The following is an 18,269-nucleotide window of genomic DNA, read 5'->3' as shown; positions in this document are numbered from 1 at the left end:
GTATTATTAAGATATAAATTCTTCCCAACTTGATCCACAGATGCAATGCAATCTCAATGAAAGGCTTAGCAAATTATTTTGAAATATCTACAAACTGATTGTAAAGTTTGTATGAAAAGTGAAAGACCTAGAATACTGAACACAATAATGAAGAAAAAGAACAAGTTGTAACACTCACTACCTGATTTCAAGTCTTGATATTAAGACTACAATAATCAAGAAGGCATGGTATAAGTGAAAGAATAGACACATTGATCAATGGAACAGAATAGATAGCCCATACAGACCAATATTAACATAGTCAGTTGAGTTTTGACAAAGATGCAAAGGCAATTTAATGAAGAAAAAATATTGTTTTCAATAAATGATGCCAGAACAACTGGATGTCCCCAAGGTGCAGGGGTGGGAGAGAGACAGACCTACTCACAGACCTTACACCTTTCAAAAAAATTAATATTGATTATATACCTAAATGAAAGTGGCAAAACTATAAAACTCCTAGAAGAAAACATAGGAAGAAATGTAAGTGACCTTGAGTTTGATGATGAATTTTTAGATAAAATACCAAAAACATAATCCATGAAAGAAAAAAAAATGATGTTGGATTTTGTTACAATGAAAAAGTTTTGTTCTGTGAAAGACTGTTAGAGAATGAAAAGGCAAGCCATAGTCTGGGAGAAAATGTTTTCAAAAACATTTTCAGATAAATGATTTGTATCCAAAATTTATAAGTAACTCTTACAACATCCACCTAATTAAAAAAAAAATAGATCTGAACAGACATCTCATCAAAGAAGACATGCAAATGGCTAATAAATATACAAAAAGATGTTCGACATTATTTGTCATTAGGAAATTACAAATTAAAAACAGTGAGCTATCATTACACACATATTGAAATCACTAAAATCTAAAAAAAAAAAAAAAAATGACAATTCCAATTCTGACAAGGATGTGGAACACAAGAACTTTCATTCACTGCTGGCAGGAATGTGAAATGGTACAGCCACTTTGAAAGTAAATTAGCAGTTTCTTTCAAAGCTAAACATATTTTACCATACTATGGAACAATCATGCTGCTAGAAACTTCCCCAACTCATTTGAAAACCTGTGCCTATGCAAAAACTTGTATGGGCCAGGTGCAGTTGCTTATGTCTGTAATTCCAGCAATTTGGAAGGCCAAGGCAGGCTGATCATTTGAACCCAGAGACTAGTGTGGGCAACATGGTGAAATCCCATCTCTACAAAAAGTACAAAAAAAATTAGCTGGGCATGGTGGCACATGCCTGTAGTCTCAGCTAGTTTGGAGGCTGAGGCAGGAGGATCACCTGACCCCACGAGGTTGAGGCAGTGGTGAGCTGCGATTGCACCATGGCACTACAGCCTGGGCAGTAGAGTTAGACCCTGTCACAAAACAAAAACAAAAAACTTGCACAGTATTGTTTATGTCAGTTTTATTCATAATTATGAAAAACCCAAGTCAGCTAAGAAATTCTTCAATAAGAGAATGGATAAACAAACTAGGGCACATCTATACAATGGAATATTATTTAGGGATAGAAAGTAATGAAACTGGGCATGGTGGTGCATGCTATAGTCCAAAGTACTTGAGAGGCTAAGGCAAGAGAATTTCTTGAGGCCAGGAGTTGGAAGCTGCAGTGAGCTATGATAATGCTACTGCACTATAGCCTGGGTGACAGAGTGAGACCCCATCTCAGAAAACAAAACAGAATTTTTTAAAGAAAGAAATGAGCTATGAAGCAATAAAAAGACACAGATGAATTTTAAACGCATATTGTTAGGTGAAACAAGCCAGTATGAAAAGGCCAATTACTGTAGTATTCTAATTATACAACATCCTAGGAAGAATAAATCTATAGTGACAATAAAAACATCAGTGGTATCCAGGGTTTGTGGGGGAGGAATGTAAAGTTCAAAAGATAATACACAAGATTTTTGTGTTTGTGCTTTAGGATGGTGAAAATATTCTCTACAGTATTGTAATTGTAAGAACATGGCACTGTCCAGTATGTCTAAACACACTGAACTTAATGTATACAAACTAAACAATCGTTTAGAAAGTAGGAGCATCCCTGGATGGAATGAGGAATGTGACAAAATCATCTAAATGCATTACAAATAAAGGTTAGACTGAGCTGGTTGCCTCCTATTATTGTGGAGGTGACTCACTTCATCCCAACTTCTTGATACTTTCACTTCTGGAGGTCATATTTCTCTAAGTTCTTCCAGAAAAAGTTTTAATGCCGCCTTAGCCTTTTGTACAGTCCAGCTCTTAATTTTTTTCCTCTTCTTCCCCAATAATAACATGAGTGTGGATCCAGCTTGTTTCCAAAGCCTGCCTTGCTATGGAGCATCCAACTGTAAAGAATCTTCACCTATGTCTATGACTTGTGGGATTGAAGAAAACTATCCATCCTTGCAAATGTCTTCTGCTGAGATGCCTCACACCAAGGATATCTCTCCTCTTCCTTCCTCCATGGATCTGCTTATTCAGGACAGCCCTGATTCTTCTACCAGTCCTAAAGGCAAACAACACACTTTTGCAGAGAAGAGCACCACAAAAAAGGACCAGAACTGTGTTCTCTTCCACCCAGCTGTGTGTACTCAGTGATGGATTTCAGAGACAGAAATACCTCAGCCTCCAGCAGACGCAAGAACTTTCCAACATCCTGAACCTTAGCTACAAACAGGTTAAGACCTGTTTCCAGAACCAGAGAATGAAATCTAAGAGGTGGCAGAAAAACAACTGGCCAAAGAATAGCGATGGTGTGATTTGGGCCTCAGCACTTACCTACCTACAACAGCCTCTACCCTTCTTACCACCAGGGATGCCTGGTGAACATGACTGGGAACCTTCCAATGTGGAGCAACCAGACCTGGAGCAATTTAACCTCGAGCAACCAGACCCGGAACATCCAGTCCTGGAGCAACCACTCCTGGAACACTGAGACCTGGTGCACCCAGTCCTGGAACAATCAGGCCTGGAACAGTTTCTTCTGTAACCATGGAGAGGAATCTTGGCAGTCCTATATGCAGTTCCAGCCAAATTCTCCTGCCAGTGACTTGGAGGTTGCCTTGGAAACTTCTAGGGAAAGCCAAAATGTAATACAGCAGATCACTAGGTATTTTAGTACTCCACAAACTATGGACTCATTCCTAAACTACTCCACGAACATGCAACCTGAAGCTATGTGAAGATGAGTGAAATTGATATTACTCAATTTCAGTCTGGGCACTAGCTGAATCCTTCTTCTCCCCTCCCTCATAGTATTTTTCTTGTTTGGAAACCACATGTTCTGGCTTCCATTATGCCTATTCAGTCAGTTTGGTGGAGGGTGGGGTATGGTTGGAGCCTAATCAGAGAGGTTTCTTTCTTTTTTCCTATTGGATCTTCCTGGAGAAAAGACATTTTAATAACCTTGTCTGCTAAGGATAACATGATAGAAGCTGTCTCTGGCTATAGATAAGTAGATATAATACTAGTTTGAATATCTTTAGGGTTTAGAATCTAACCTCAAGAAAAAAAAAGTACAAATTGGGGTGATGAAGGTATATTCCTATTTTTTGGGATGGGAGGCTTTATTTTTTAAAAAAAAAAAACAACAACTCTATTGAGGTGAAGGGTTAAACTGTAATATACTTCATTTATTTCCTCAGCCCTTTTTGGCTCTGTTTTACTATAGCCCCTATTCTGTTTGTTGTGCTAATATTTGTAGAAAGAGGTCTTGTATTTGCTGCATCATAATGACATTTGTACTACTTTGGCTGGTTTAAGTACAACTGAAACAACCATTTTTTCTTAAAAAATGTATTACAAACGCTGGGTGCGGTGGCTCATGCCTATAATCCCAGCACTTTGGGAAGGCGAGGTCGGGGGATCATGAGGTCAAGAGATTGAGACCATCCTGGCCAACATGGTGAAACACTGTCTCTACTAAAAATACAAAAATTAGCTGGGCGTGGTGGCATGTGCCTGTAGTCCCAGCTACTTGGGAGGCTGAGGCAGGAGAATTGCTTGAACCTGGGAGGCAGAGGCTGCAGTGAGCCGAGATTGCACCACTACACTCCAGCCTAAAGCCTGGCAACAGAGTGAGAGTCTGTCTCAAGGAAAAAAAAAAAAAAAAAGTATTACAAATATATATAAAAAAAAATCACATCAGCGAAGTTAGTGAGGGAATAGGGTGTTGATCAAAGTAACTTTGGAAATAAATGGCGTCTACAAAACTAAAGGCCAATGAAACTGTATAGAAGCCTGTATTCTTGTTGATAAATTGTAAATGTGAATTAACAATTCCGGTACTGCTATATATGTACACTGGAACTGAACAATTAAGTAAATGAATGAGAGATGATTGAAGTCAGGTATCTCACTGCTGGAGTGAGAGTTTATAGATGAGTATCAGGTGAAGGTTAGAGTGATTCATGTGGTAAGAGTCAGAGACAACAGTATGAACTCACATTTAGGTGTATAGAAATATATATGGTATGGTTACATATAGAAATATTCATAGATATGTGTATATGCATGGGTAAACACACTTATCTCTCCTCCCTCTATCAGCGGAGAGGACCTAGGAGCAACAACACCCCAGTAGCAACAAGCTCACCTGGTGCCCTGATCTTGTTTTCTAATATTATTCTCCAATAAAAGGACTCTGGGATTCTTGGGGGAAATTCCAGATTCTAAGACTGAGGCAAGAAATTTACAAGATGAGTCTGAAGCATCATGTAGTGCCAGAAATCAAGGAAGTGCTAAGCAACAACAACAAAATCAAACCACATGTATGTTATAGGACATAGGAGCCAACTGAAAGAGCTCCCAATAGCCACAATGGGGGCAATTCAAGCAACAAAATACAGTAGTATTGGATTATAACCCAAAGTACAAGATCAGTATCTGTGAGTCTATACTGTTATAAATAAATCATTGAATAAACATATAAGTGTGGAAGAATAGACAAATCTGTGCAGAAAAACTCCAAATAAATTATGTAGATACTCTGCCCTCAAGGAGGTGGAGCCATAATTTCCCACTTCTTCAGTGTGGACTGTACACATTGATTGACTTCCTTCCAAAGTTGCAGTATGGAAAAAGGGAAATAAAAGAGTAAATGTACAGTGGAGAAATATAACAATACCTCAGCCAAGTGATCCAGGTCAATATCAAGAGTGATAAATCATGTTGATTATATTATATACACTTGGTATGATATGATGAGATTGACACTTTATGGTTGAGGTCTTCTCAAAATCTGACAATCCCAGTCTAATCATAAAATCATCAGACAAATCCCAATTAAGATACACGCTACAAAATATTTGACCAATTCTCCTCTAAACTGTGAAGAGTATCAAAAACACAAAGTCTGATAAAAACATAGTAGCCAATAGAAACCTTAGGAGACATGATGATTAAATATAATGTGGTGTCCCGAATGGCAAAGTAAAACAGAAAAAAGACAACAGATAGTAACTAAGGAAATCTGAATAAAGCAAGGACTTCAGTTAATAATAACATATCAATATTCATTCGTTAATTGTGACAAATGTATCATAGTAATAGGAGACGTTAATAGTAGAAGAAATTGTGGGGTTTATGAGAACTCTCTACCCAATCTTTATGTTTTTTTTAAAAAATCTAAATTGTTTTAAAAATGCGGTTTATTTAAAAACAAAAAGCAATGAGTCAGGTTTTTGGATGGCACTCCTTTAAATTCAAGAAACATAACCAGAAGTGTTGCAAAAGCATTGAATAAATTCCACCTACCCATAGAGCATCAATGTTTGTATTTGTTGTTGGCAAAGAAATTTTGTAAATGTGTCAGCATACTAAAAAAAAAAAAAACAGTTTCACAAAGGCTTACAAGATAAGATATTTTTCTTTGATCATTAGAAGCTTCCGAACAGAAAACAAGCAGCTGGATGGTGGTGTGATGTAGCCTACCTGCCAATTATCCCATAGCTTACCTCTTAACATAGCAAGAAACATCAGTAATTATAGAGTCAATGATAGTATTTGATAGAGACACTATTTCTGAATTCTCCCTCTACTCAAAGTTACCTATCAATGCAACCAGTCCCAGAGCATAGGGCTACAAAATCTTCCTAAATTGAGCGTGTCATCTTTCTCCTGAAAAGACATGTCTATTAACTAGCTCAACAACTTCTCCTTGATGTATTGAATATCTTTCATTTGCCTGTTTTCTATACCCCTCTTTGCTCTGTGCCATGGAAGGCTGGACTCTGGATTACATTAAAGGGCTCATTTGTTTTCTGACTTCCTGTTGGGTTTAGACAATGGGAAACACCAATAGGAGAACAAACAGGAAGAGATGAGGTTAGAGTATTTATTCCTGATTCCGTCCCGGCAGCATTGCTGAGTACTGTCTGCATTCCTTACGAGGGCTTCAGCCCTTTCCTTAGCCCTTTACACAGTACCACATGGCCCTAGTCTGTTTCCTTATCCTGTCGGGCCTAGGGTTGTAAAACGTTCAACATATTTCAGCCTGGGGCTATTGCACTATCTCTTGGGCTTTTCCTGTCTTTGTATATTTATAAATAGTTCCATTATTATACCTTTCCTCAAATTAACCTAATTTGACTGTACCATCTGTTTCACTTTGGAACCCTAATTGATATACCTCAAATTTAAAATGTCCCCGTCTATATCCCCAACCCCAGATCTACTTCTCCAGCAGTAGTCTTCACCCATAGTAATTTAACGATAACTCCATTCTTTCAGTTGCTCAAGCCAAATAGCTTGACTTGATTCCTATCTTTCAAACCTTACATAGAATTAACATCCTATATATCTGTCTTAAAAATGTATCCAGAGTCTGACCACTTTTTAATGTTCCCACTACTATTACTACACTGGTTCAAGCCACTATCATCTGTTATGTAGATTGTTACAGGTTCCTCTTAACTGGTTTTCCTGCTTCCATCTTGGCCCTCTACAGTGCAGAAGCCAGAATGACTCTCTTAAAACACAAGTCAGATCATATCACTCCTTTGTTCAAACCCTCTAATGGCTTCTTGCTTTCCTTAGGGTAAAATCAAAGTCTTGGCCATGTCCCTGCATACCACCTGATCTCAGCTCATGCCATTCTACCCTTTACTCCCTCTGCACGAGCCACAATTGCCTCCTTGCTATTCCTCGAACAGACCAGGCTTGCTCCTGCCACAGGGGCCCTTTAAGTTACTGTTCCTTCTGTTGCATCGCTTTTCTTCCAAATATCTGTATGACTTGCTTCCTCACTTCCTTCATGTCTCTGCTCAAATGTGTCTTATAGGGAAGCCTTTCCTTAATCATGCTATATAAAAGAGCTGGGCCCTATTTCTCATCTCAATCCATCTCTTTTACTTCATTTTATTTTTCTTCATAGCATTTATCACCAGACATGTATTTGCCTACAGTTTTTCTTCCTTAACCTGAATATACGGTGGTTTCTTTACTATTTCGTTCACTACTGACTTACAGGGCCTAGAATAGTTACTGACCCATAATAGGCATTCCACAAACATTTATCAAATGGAATAATGTATATGGTAACTGATATGGTAGTGTACTTTAAATAAAGCTTTTGGGTTGTGGTAAATCTAATTATCAGTAAAGGTCTAATAATTCGAGACTAAACCTTTTAATGAAAAAGATCCATAGACTGCAGGGTATTTCAGAAAGGAGAGAACGAATGTACATTAGAAGTTTCTTTGGCTTTCTGTAACCATCGTCAAGAACGTGTTTGCCAGATCTCTTTGTCCCATCATATTTAATAATGAAAGTCACAAGATATAATAAAGGTTGTCATATTTTCCTTTAGACAATGTAGACAAATTTTCCTTTAGACATTGTATACAAATATAGATGCAATAATTGTAATAGTAAGGTAGGTTTTCCTGCATTCCTATCAAGTATTCTACTTGACTTGTTATGAAGAGAGTGGAAATTATATGCTGCCTGACTGGGTAAGGCAGCAATTCTTGCACACTTCCTTTTTGGAGAGTTAGAGTGTTTCAACATAATATTAATGTTTCAACCTAATTTGACATAAAATAAGTGTTGCCAAGAAAAATCTTTGCACTTAATTCATGAACTCTCCATCTTCTCCTACCTTCTGTCCCCAACCCAATCCATTCATGTACCTAGTCTATATATCTGCTCTGGATTTTCTAAATGCTACCTTAGAGTCAGACTGCAAGATTATCAGAGCTAGAGACTTGGATTGCTTTATTTAGTGCCTAATAACCATTCAGTAAAGGAATCGATTTTACTAAATGAAACCTGGGCACTAGGCCATTGACAGAGAGCCTAAGTGGGAAGAAACCAAATGAAATGCATGGTTCCATCTTACCATAAACTTCCTCCAGTGCTTCCCATAGTATCCTCTCTTTCAGGACCCACAGAAGAAACTGCTCTTGTATTTATGCATTCCAAACAATCCAGTTGCCTGGGAAAACCTTGGCTTTTTTAATCTTCTGGACTCTGGCTTAGCAACTAGAAAGCAAGTGGCTATATTGTTGCAACTATATAGGACCCTATTCCCTGCAATCCCAGTATTACCTGTGGTTTTTTTCCCCTTTGTACCAACCCCCTCAAGTGTTCATTTGTATCCTTTCGTACAGCATGTCTTTTTAAAACAATCTTAAATCCTTGTGAGACAATGTAGAGTATAAATAAATAATTGTGGTGTGGGTTTTTTGTTGTTGTTGTTGTTCATTTTGTTTGTTTCCCCCTGTGCTACATCATTAATTGTGTATGAATCTATACAGAGCTGGGGAAGCTACCAGCACATGTCCTAAGTTGTACTTTTTATACCTGACGGTTTACAGAATGTTTTACAAAAATGTGTAAGCTCAAATCCCTTCCCTTCCGTGGATCACTAATGATTGGGTGTCTTCAGAATATTCCAGAGTTGTTCACATTGTCACATAATTCGCTTTTATAGCCACATAATTCACCTTTATTCTTTGTTGTTTTCTCCTTATAACAAAGTTCAAGGTTAATGACAGAAGGTGGTAAAATATTAATAATTGGTGAATCTAGGTGAAATATATATTCATTGCATTACACTTTTCACTGTTTTGTAGATTTGAAAATTTTCATTCTAAGAAGTAAAATATAAATAAATAAAAATGTAATGCTGGTAAAGAATCCTCCGGCTCCACTCCAACTTGAAATATGCTAGGCTGAATAGAATTAAAAGAATCATCAATGTTGTATGTATTTTGAAGCAATTCTTCTATCATGCTAATAAGCTGGACATCTGTGCTTTTCTCCTTAGAGATAGGAGATTTGTGCTAAACAAAATCAAAAGTGTCTTTGAACATTATTCCAAGTTAAATACTGTATTTTGTGCCATTGAGTTACATAAGTGGGTCAGAACTTTGTTAAATCTATTATGTCTGGTATTTACTTTGCAGGTATTCTCTAGCAAATATTCTCTGGAAATGGTTCCCTCGTGCTTTTAGAGCTGTGGTTCTTTGGGATTCACATATTTGAGAATTTATATTGTAGATATCACTTAAGTCCCTCCTGGATCATTTTTAACTTTATAAGTTTGCTAGTTTCTTATACTGGTCCTCATCCATATGGAAAACTTCATGCCATCTGGCTCTGATTCTGAGTTGATCCATATACTATGAAATATGATAAATACGTCACTCACTCTGATAACATAAGCTTATTCTTGTCACCTGCCTTACCAAAGCTGTCAAATATAACTTGAGCCTTTAAACTCAAGGGAGTTTTGCAGATCCACAAATGCTATAAAGGATTTTTTTTTTTTTTTTTTTTTAAGAGGAGGGAATAGGGTCCTGTGTGTTACTGTTTGAGATATATTCAACTCAATATTTATTGAGCTCTTATGAGTTGCATTTTGAGGGTGAGCCAAAGCCTTTACAGCTTGTGGTAAAAGCTGCTTCACCTGGTGCTCACTGTTCAGGGCAGTGGGTTCCCCTCTGGCCCAGGGCAGATCCAGAAATGCCATCCAAGAGTCAAGTCCTAGAATCAGGAACCCCAAGAGCCTGCTTGGTGCTCTACTCCCCTGTGCCAGTGTTGGTACCTAAGATGCAAGACAAAGTTCCTTTTACTTTTCTCTCTGCTTTTCTCAATCAGAAGGAGTTTTGTCCTGTAGCCACCGCAGCTGGTAATGTGCTAAGTCTCACCTGAGGCTAGCAATTCTCAGAGGCTCACCGAGGCCCTTGATGTAGTATCTGGGTATTGCTGCTCTTGATTCAGGGCTCAAGGGCTCTTCAGTTAGCAGGTGATGAATACTGTCAGGACTGGGTCATTACTTCAAGGCAGTGGCTTCTCTTCTGGTCCAGGGTGTGTCTAGAAATGTCCTCTGAGAGCGAGGGCCTGGAACAGGGGCCTCACAACTGACTCAGAGGACTTTGACCCTGGGTAGCAAAAGATTCCCCTCTGACTAGGGTTGGTTTAAATGCTTCCTCTGTGGGTAGGTGTCGACCGAGTTTGGTCTGGTTTTTCTTTCTACTCTAACAGGATAGCACTGAATTTAATGCCTCACAATTGCTGTGCTCTCCCTGCCCCAGCACCCAGAGACATGTGGTCTGCAGCACACCACTGCTGCTGGGTAGGAGGGAGGGGTGTCATTGGGAATTCAGGGCTGGTTTTGCTATCTCTTCAGTGCCTCCTTCAGTGATATGAAGTTAAAACCAGGTACTGTAAGGGCTCACCTGATTTTTAGTTCTCATGAAGGTGTTTTTTCTGTGTAGATAGTTGTTAACATGGTATGCCTGGTGGGAGCGGTGTGGGGGAGGGAGATGATTGGTGGAGCTTTCTATTCTGCCATCTTGATCTGCCTGTCTTTCTACACTGTAGCTTTGTGGTAAGTTTTAAAATCAGTCTTCCAAGTTTGCTCCTTTCAAGATTGTTTTTGTTATCTGTGGTCTCTTACATTTACATATGCATTCTAACATTAGCATATCAATCACTGCATAAAAGGCCATTGGAATTTTGATAGAAAATGCATTAATAAGTAGATCAATTTTGGAAGTATTGTGATGTAAACAATATTACATTTTTAGTTTTTTTAATTTTAAAAATTTTTCTAGAATTTATCTTTCAGAGCTGCATTTCTAATACAACGTTACTTTTTCATTCTTAAAATGTATAAAAGTCATCATTTTATTTTAAACAATTTTGTACTACTATTTTTTGTAATATTTTCGTTTGTAGAACCTTATAATATTTCGTTTGTAGAACCTTATAATCAGAAGCAATATAAACAATAAAAGTAATATTAAGTCTTCTAAATCCATGAACATAGGGTTTTTCTATTTTTTAGGTCTTTTAAATTGTTTTCAATTATGTTTTGTAGTTTTCAGGGTATAAGACTCATATTTTTGTTAAATTTATTACTATTTTACTGTTTTAATGCTATTTAAATGGAATTTTTTATTTCATTTTTTGATTGTTCATCGCTGGTGTATGTAAACACAATTGATTTTTATATATGGATATTGTATCCTGCAACCTAGCTGAACTTATTTACTCACTCTAATCATTTTTTTGTAGATTTCTTAGGGTATTCTACATACTAGATTATGTCATATTGAGAAAGGAGATCCAGGCATCTAGGATGACCTCCCCCTTGACTTCCACACAGCATTTCAATAGAAGAAAAGGCTGGGCCTACTGGCGCCTCCTAAATCACCTTCCTATAAGATAGTAGGCGAGGTATGGGGGAATCTCTCTAGAAGACACTGTTTTTACTTAAACATGATTAAATCCCCACCCCACTCTTCCATGGACCAAGAGCCTTTCATTTGTAATTTCTAAAGCTATAGACCCAATACCCTTTCATATGTGATTTCTAAAACTATAAACCCAAGACCCTTTCACTTGTAATTTCTAAGGCTGGAAACCTAAGATTCTTTCATCTATAATATCTAAAGTGTAAGCCTATATAAAGGCAGAGCTTCTCTTTGTTAGGCAAGCTTGGTCATTTATACAAGTTGTCACCTGGCTCCCACCTGTAATAATAATAATAAAAAACACTTCTTCCTTCCCAGTTTGGTGTTCAAGAGGTCTGTTTCTCTCAGCCACTCCTGCTTCAATATGTGAATAGAAATAGTTAACTTTCTTTTCGAATCTGGATGCTTTTTATTTATTTTTCTTGGATAATTGTTCTGGCTAGAATGTCCAATACAGTTTTGAATAGAAATGGTGAGAAGGGACATTCTTGTCTTGTTTTTAATCTTAAGCTTCCATCCTTTCACCATTAAGTATGATGTCAGCTGTTTTTTTTTTTTTTTTCTGTACATAGATACCCTGTACCTATGTATGTCAATTAAGCTAAGCTTTTAAGTTGTATTGGTCAAAACCATGGTGTCATTTCTTATATGAATGTGGTGGTTCCATCCACTAAGAGAGGTGTGCTGAAACCTCCAATTATTGTTTTTGGATTATCTATAGTTTCTAGTTGGTCTTTCAGTGTTTGTTTTAATATTTTGAGGCTATGTTCTTAGATAATACCTATTTTGGATTATTATATCTTATTGAATTGACCATTCCATATTTGAACTGTTCCTATTTCTCTTTATCTCTAGTAATATTTAAGTATAAATTTTGTCAGCCTTTTTCTTTAAAACTTTTGATCCACTTACATTTTAGTCATGTCTCTTGTAAGAAACAAGGGTTTTTCTGTTTGTATGTGCTTTTTAATTTAGTTTGACAACTTTAGTCTTTCACTTTGAGCATTTAGTTTAATTTTGTTTAACTTAACTAGTGATATATTTATGTTTTAATATATTATTTACTACTTTTCCTCTTCCCCCTTTTATTCCTTTGATCTTGACCTTTCCACCATTTTTTTACTTAATCAAGTATTTTTAAATATTTCATTTTAACAATTAATTTTGTATTATTACTCTTAATTTTTACACTAGAGATTACAAATTCAACATTGACTTATCTAAGTATAACTTAAGTTAGATCTTTTACCACTTTCTGAGCAAGAATATTAAAATTTTTTAAATTCCATATATCCTCATACTTCCTTTGGCCTATTGTGGTTATGCATTTTAATTCTCCATATATTTTTAACCCCATAGACAATCTATTGTTTTGAACAATTTATGCACATACTTATCCTATCTGGTAGCTCTTTATACCTTCTTGCATTAACATGATTCCAACTGAGATAACTTTTCCTTCTTTCTTACCATAATATTTCTTTAAAGAATTCAATCATTTTTGATTTCCTGAAAATGTTTTTATTTTCTAATTATTTTTGAAGGATTCTGAGTATAAAATTCAAAGTTGGCAGTTTTATATTAGCATTTCAAATGTTTTATTTTACTATTTTCTGGGTTCTACTGTATCTCTTCAGAATCTGGCTGACAGTTTATTTGGAGGAAAAATGTAATTTTTTCTCTGTATGCTTAAAATTTTTTTCTTTTTGTCTTTAGTTGTCATCATTTTAATGATTTTATGCCTATATGTGATTTTCTTTGTAATTATAGGTTTGGTTCATAGAACTTTGATAATAAAGTTTGCAAAACTTATTAACTTGCATCTCTTCAAATATTACTTCTACCGCATTCTCTTTCCAGTCATCTGGAAACACAAATTATACATACAATAGGCCATTTCCCACATTCCATCTATCTCTTATATGCTTTTCTCATTTCTAACATTTGTCTCTCTGTATTTCAATGTACACATTTTCCACCAACCACCTTGCAGGTTACTATTCCATTCTTTGGTTGTGCTAATTTACTATTGATTACATTTAGATAGCTTTTAATTTTATGTTATATGTTCCATTCTGGAATTTTTATCTGATTCTTTTAAAATAAATTTCAGGTCTCTGGGGAGAAATTTCTGTTTTTCATCTATTTTCTTAAAAGACTTAATCATATTTATAAAGTTTTAAAGTCCATGTATTATGACTTCAATTTTTGAATCATTTCTGGTTCTGTCTTTTTCTTGCTTTTTGATCATTTGGTTCTGTTTTCTACCATGACTTTTAATGTTTGGTTGAATGTGCAGCACTGTGTATGAAAATTTGTAGAGTCTCAGGATTATATAATTTTCCTCCAGGGAAAAATTAATTTTCTTCTGATAAAAGTTGGAGCTATGCAGATTGCCTTGTTCTAGTTGAAACTCCTCTATTTCCACTTTACTGTTATTATAAGGTATAGTCATTCTGGACCATTAACTGAAATCTGGAATATTTACTAGAACACCTTTTCTATGTTGGCCTTGACTTCTGGATTTTATCCTTGATATGGTTTGGCTGTGTCCCCATCCAGATCTCATTTTGGATTACCATGTTGTCAGAGAGACCTGGTAGGAGGTAGTTGAATCATGGGGGCAGGTCTTTCTTATGCTTTTCTCTTGAGTAGAACATAGGGAATAATTATCATGAGACCTAATAGTTTTAAAAAGAGCAGTTCCCCCACACAAACTCTATTCTCTTGTCTGCCACCATGTGAGATGTGCCTTTCACCTTCTGCCATGATTGTGAAGCCTTCCCAACCACATAGAACTGTAAATACATTAAACCTCTTTCTTTTGTAAATTTCCCAGTCTCAGGTGTGTCTTTATCAGCAGTGTGAAAACAGATAAATACAGTAACTTGGTACCAGTAGAGTAGAGTGCTGCTGAAAAGATACCCAAAAATTTGGAAGCAACTTTGGAACTGGGTAACAGACAGAGGTTGGAACAGTTTGGAGGGCTCAGAATAAGACAGGAAAATGTGTGAAAGTTCAGAACTCCCTAGAGACTTTTTGAATGGCTTTGACCAAAATGCTAATAGTGATATGGACAATGAAATCCAGGCTAAGGTGGTCTCAGATGGAGAGGAGGAACCTGTTGGAAATTGGAGCAAAGGTAACTCTTGTTTTGTTTTAGTAAAGAGACTGACAGCATTTTTCCCTAGCCCTAGAGATTTGTGGAACTTTGAGCTTGAGAGAGACGATTTAGGGTATCTGGCAGAAGAAATTTCTAAGAAGCAAAGCATTCAGGATGTGACTTGGGTGCTGTTAAAAGCATTTAGTTTTAAAAAGAAAACAGAGCCTAAAAGTTTGGAAATTTTGCAGCCTGACAATGTGATAGAAAAGAAAATCCCATTTTCTGAGGAGAAATTCAAACTGGCTGTAGAAATTTGCATAAGTAATAAGCTGAATGTTAATTACCCAAGACAATGGAAAAAATGTCTCTAGGGCATGTCAGAGATCTTTGCGGCAGCCCTTCCCATCACTGGCCCAAAGGTTTAGGTAGAAAAAATGGTGCTGTGTGCAGTCTAGAGGCTTTGTACCCTCATCCCAGCTGCTCCAGCTATGACTTAAAGGTGCCAAGGTACAGCTCAGGCTGTTGCTTCAGAGGGTGGAAACCCCAAGCCTTGGCAGCTTCCATGTGGTGCTGAGCCTGTGGGTACACAGAAGTCAAGAACTGAGGTTTGGAAACCTCTGCCTAGATTTCAGAGAATATGTGGAAATGCTTGGATGCCCAGGCAGAAGTTTGCTGCAGGGGCAGGGCCCTCATGGAGAACCTCTGCTAGGGCAGTGCAGAAGGGAAATGTGGGGTTAGAGCCCCAACATAATCCCTACTGGGGCATTGCCTAGTGGAGCTGAGAGAAGAGGGCCACCATCCTCCAGACCCCAGAATGGTAGATGCACTGACAGCTTGCACCATGCACCTGGAAAAGCCACAGACACTCAACGCCAGCCTGTGAAAGCAGCCAGGAGGAGGGCTGTACCCTGCAAAGCCACAGAGGCAGAGCTGCCTAAGGCTGTGGGAGTTCACCTCTTGCACCAGCATGACCTAGGTGTGAGACATGGAATCAAAGGAGATAATTTTGGAGCTTTAAGATTTGACTGCCCTGCTGGATTTTAGACTTGCATGGGGCCTGTAGCCCCTTTGTTTAGGCCAATTTCTCCCATTTGGAATGGCTGTATCTACTCGATGCCTGTACCCCCATTATAACTAGGAAGCAACTAACTTGCTTTTGATTTTACAGGCTCATAGGCAGAAGGGACTTGCCTTGTCTCAGAGGAGACTTTGGACTGTGGACTTTTGAGTTAATACTCAAATAAGTAAAGTCTTTGGGGGACTGTTGGGAAGGAAAGATTGTTTTGGAATGTGAGGGCATGAGATTTGGGAGGGGCAGGGGCAGAATGATATGGTTTGGCTGTGTCCCCACACAGTTCTCATCTTGAATTCCCACATGTTGTGGGAGGGACCTGGTGGAAAGTAGTTGAATCATGGGGGCAGGCCTTTGCTGTGCTGTTCACATGTTAGTGAATAAGTCTCACAAAATCTAATGGTTTTAAAAGGAGAGTTTCCCTGCACAAGCTCTCTTCTTGTCTGCCCCCATGTGAGACATGCCTTTCACCTTCTACCGTGATTGTGAGGCCTTCCCAGCCACATGGAACTGTAAGTCCATTAACCCTCTTTCTTTTTTAAATTGCCCAACCTTGGGTATGTCTTTATCAGCAGTGTAAAAATGAACTAATACAATCTTTTTAGCAGCGTCTTTGTTTTTGAATTCTGACAACCATGCTTTCTTTGTTTTTGCAAAACCTCAAAGGAGGATGAAGTGTGATGGCAGCTACATCTCAATATATTTTCCTTCTCTCTGGCATAATGATCCTTTAACTTCTGGCTCTTGAAATTCCTTCAAGCAATTGTTTTTGTATTGAAATGGCTTTTGTATTTGTTCTCATTGGGAGATTTATTCTGACATTAGCTAATCCTTTATGGCTAGAAAGAGAAACTATCTTCATGAATTCTGTTCTAATTATTTTGTATTTTAGCTGCTGGAAGAATATTTAGGAGGCATTATCTAATAGTAATCTTTCACTCTGATTTTAGGATTCAGGAGCAAGTAGTAGCTAGCATTGGAAATTCTGATGTCATCAACATGCATAACATGTTTTGAAAGCTCAGAACACCAAGGGAATGAGAACTTTAGAAAAGCATACAAAAAAGGAAAGTAAAGTAGTACAAGAGAATAAGAAATTCTCATTAAAATACAAAGGTAATTGAAGACTTACAGTTTCACAGAGAAAGATTCAAAAAGAATGTATCTAACTTAATCAAATTCTACAGAGTTTAAGGAGAAGCAAGGGTCAGAAAGGACTACGGATCTCATCTCTAGGAGGACAATTATGAAAATTGAGTGAGTAGATTTAGGAAGAGGATAAGAGTAATACTTAGATAATGAGGTAAAAAATAGTAAGAAGTCATAAAGAAAGCAGAAGAGACTGCTCCTTAAGGAATTTAACAGTGAAAGAAGAAAGAAAAAGATCAGAAACTTAGTGAGCTAGCAAATCCCAGGAAATATTTTTAGAGAAGTTTTGAGTATATATGAGATTGGTGGTAGAAACATTTTAGGGATCAGTGAAAGTGAGAACAAGGGTATCTATGGCAAGGGTTTCTAAGACATGGCATTAAGAACACATGTAAATGGGAAAGCCTATGAAAGGAAGCCGTGGAGTGCTGTATCTTTTGAGAGAGAAGGAAAGGAAAAAAGGCCCTGATTCTTTTTTCCAATTTAAGGAGAATTTGAGGTTATATGCTAAAAGTGGGTAGGAGAGTCAAGACTTGAAAATAATGGGGTTTAAGATGGAGTGACTGTGAGGGATGTTGGAATTAGAAAGTGACTGTAAGACTAAGTTGTTAAGGATCCTTTTGGGTAATCCTTTCAGGTGATTTTAGCAATAAACTACTCAGTAACAGAGATCTGGAAACGCTGAAACAACAGCAATGCAGATGGGAGAAAGATGGTATGAAACAAGATATGTTTCAAAAGAGAGTTTTCAAGCAAGGGTGGAAGAAAATAGCATGGAACAGTTTTTTTTTTTTTAATCTATATCTCTTTGCTGTGAAAGATGGAGTAGCTTATCACGAAGATATTTTCTTGAGGGCTGTGATTTTTAGTTAAATGGTATTGTAGAAAAATATAAGATGTGTTGGAATTTGATCCAAGAAGGCACAGGAAGAGGAAATGGTAGAGAGTTCTGCGAAAGGTGAGTGGACCTGAGGATAAAGAAATAGAGATGAAAATTGAGGGAAAAAATAGTATTGGTAGATCAAAGATGAGAAAATGAGAGGCTGGGTCATAGGCCAGAGGAGCACATTAAAGACAAGCCAGTAATAAGGAGGCTCAAGTTTTGTAACTGAGATTTTTCAATGTGTCCATATGCTCATATTTACCTTCCAATAAAAACATTAGGTACTTTCTACATATTATTTGAATAAAGGTTTTGAGTTCTTGGAG

General features: G+C 37.2%; 1 pseudogene; it reads left to right on the top strand.

Annotated features, from left to right (window-relative positions):
* The first annotated feature begins 2,326 nt into the window (after positions 1-2,326).
* LOC101039230 (homeobox protein NANOG pseudogene) lies at positions 2,327-3,216 on the top strand (annotated as a pseudogene).
* Positions 3,217-18,269: the final 15,053 nt, after the last annotated feature.

This window comes from Saimiri boliviensis, chromosome X, assembly GCF_048565385.1.
Source record: "Saimiri boliviensis isolate mSaiBol1 chromosome X, mSaiBol1.pri, whole genome shotgun sequence".
NCBI classification, from domain to species: Eukaryota; Metazoa; Chordata; class Mammalia; order Primates; family Cebidae; genus Saimiri; species Saimiri boliviensis.
This window is presented reverse-complemented; position numbering and strand designations above follow the sequence as displayed.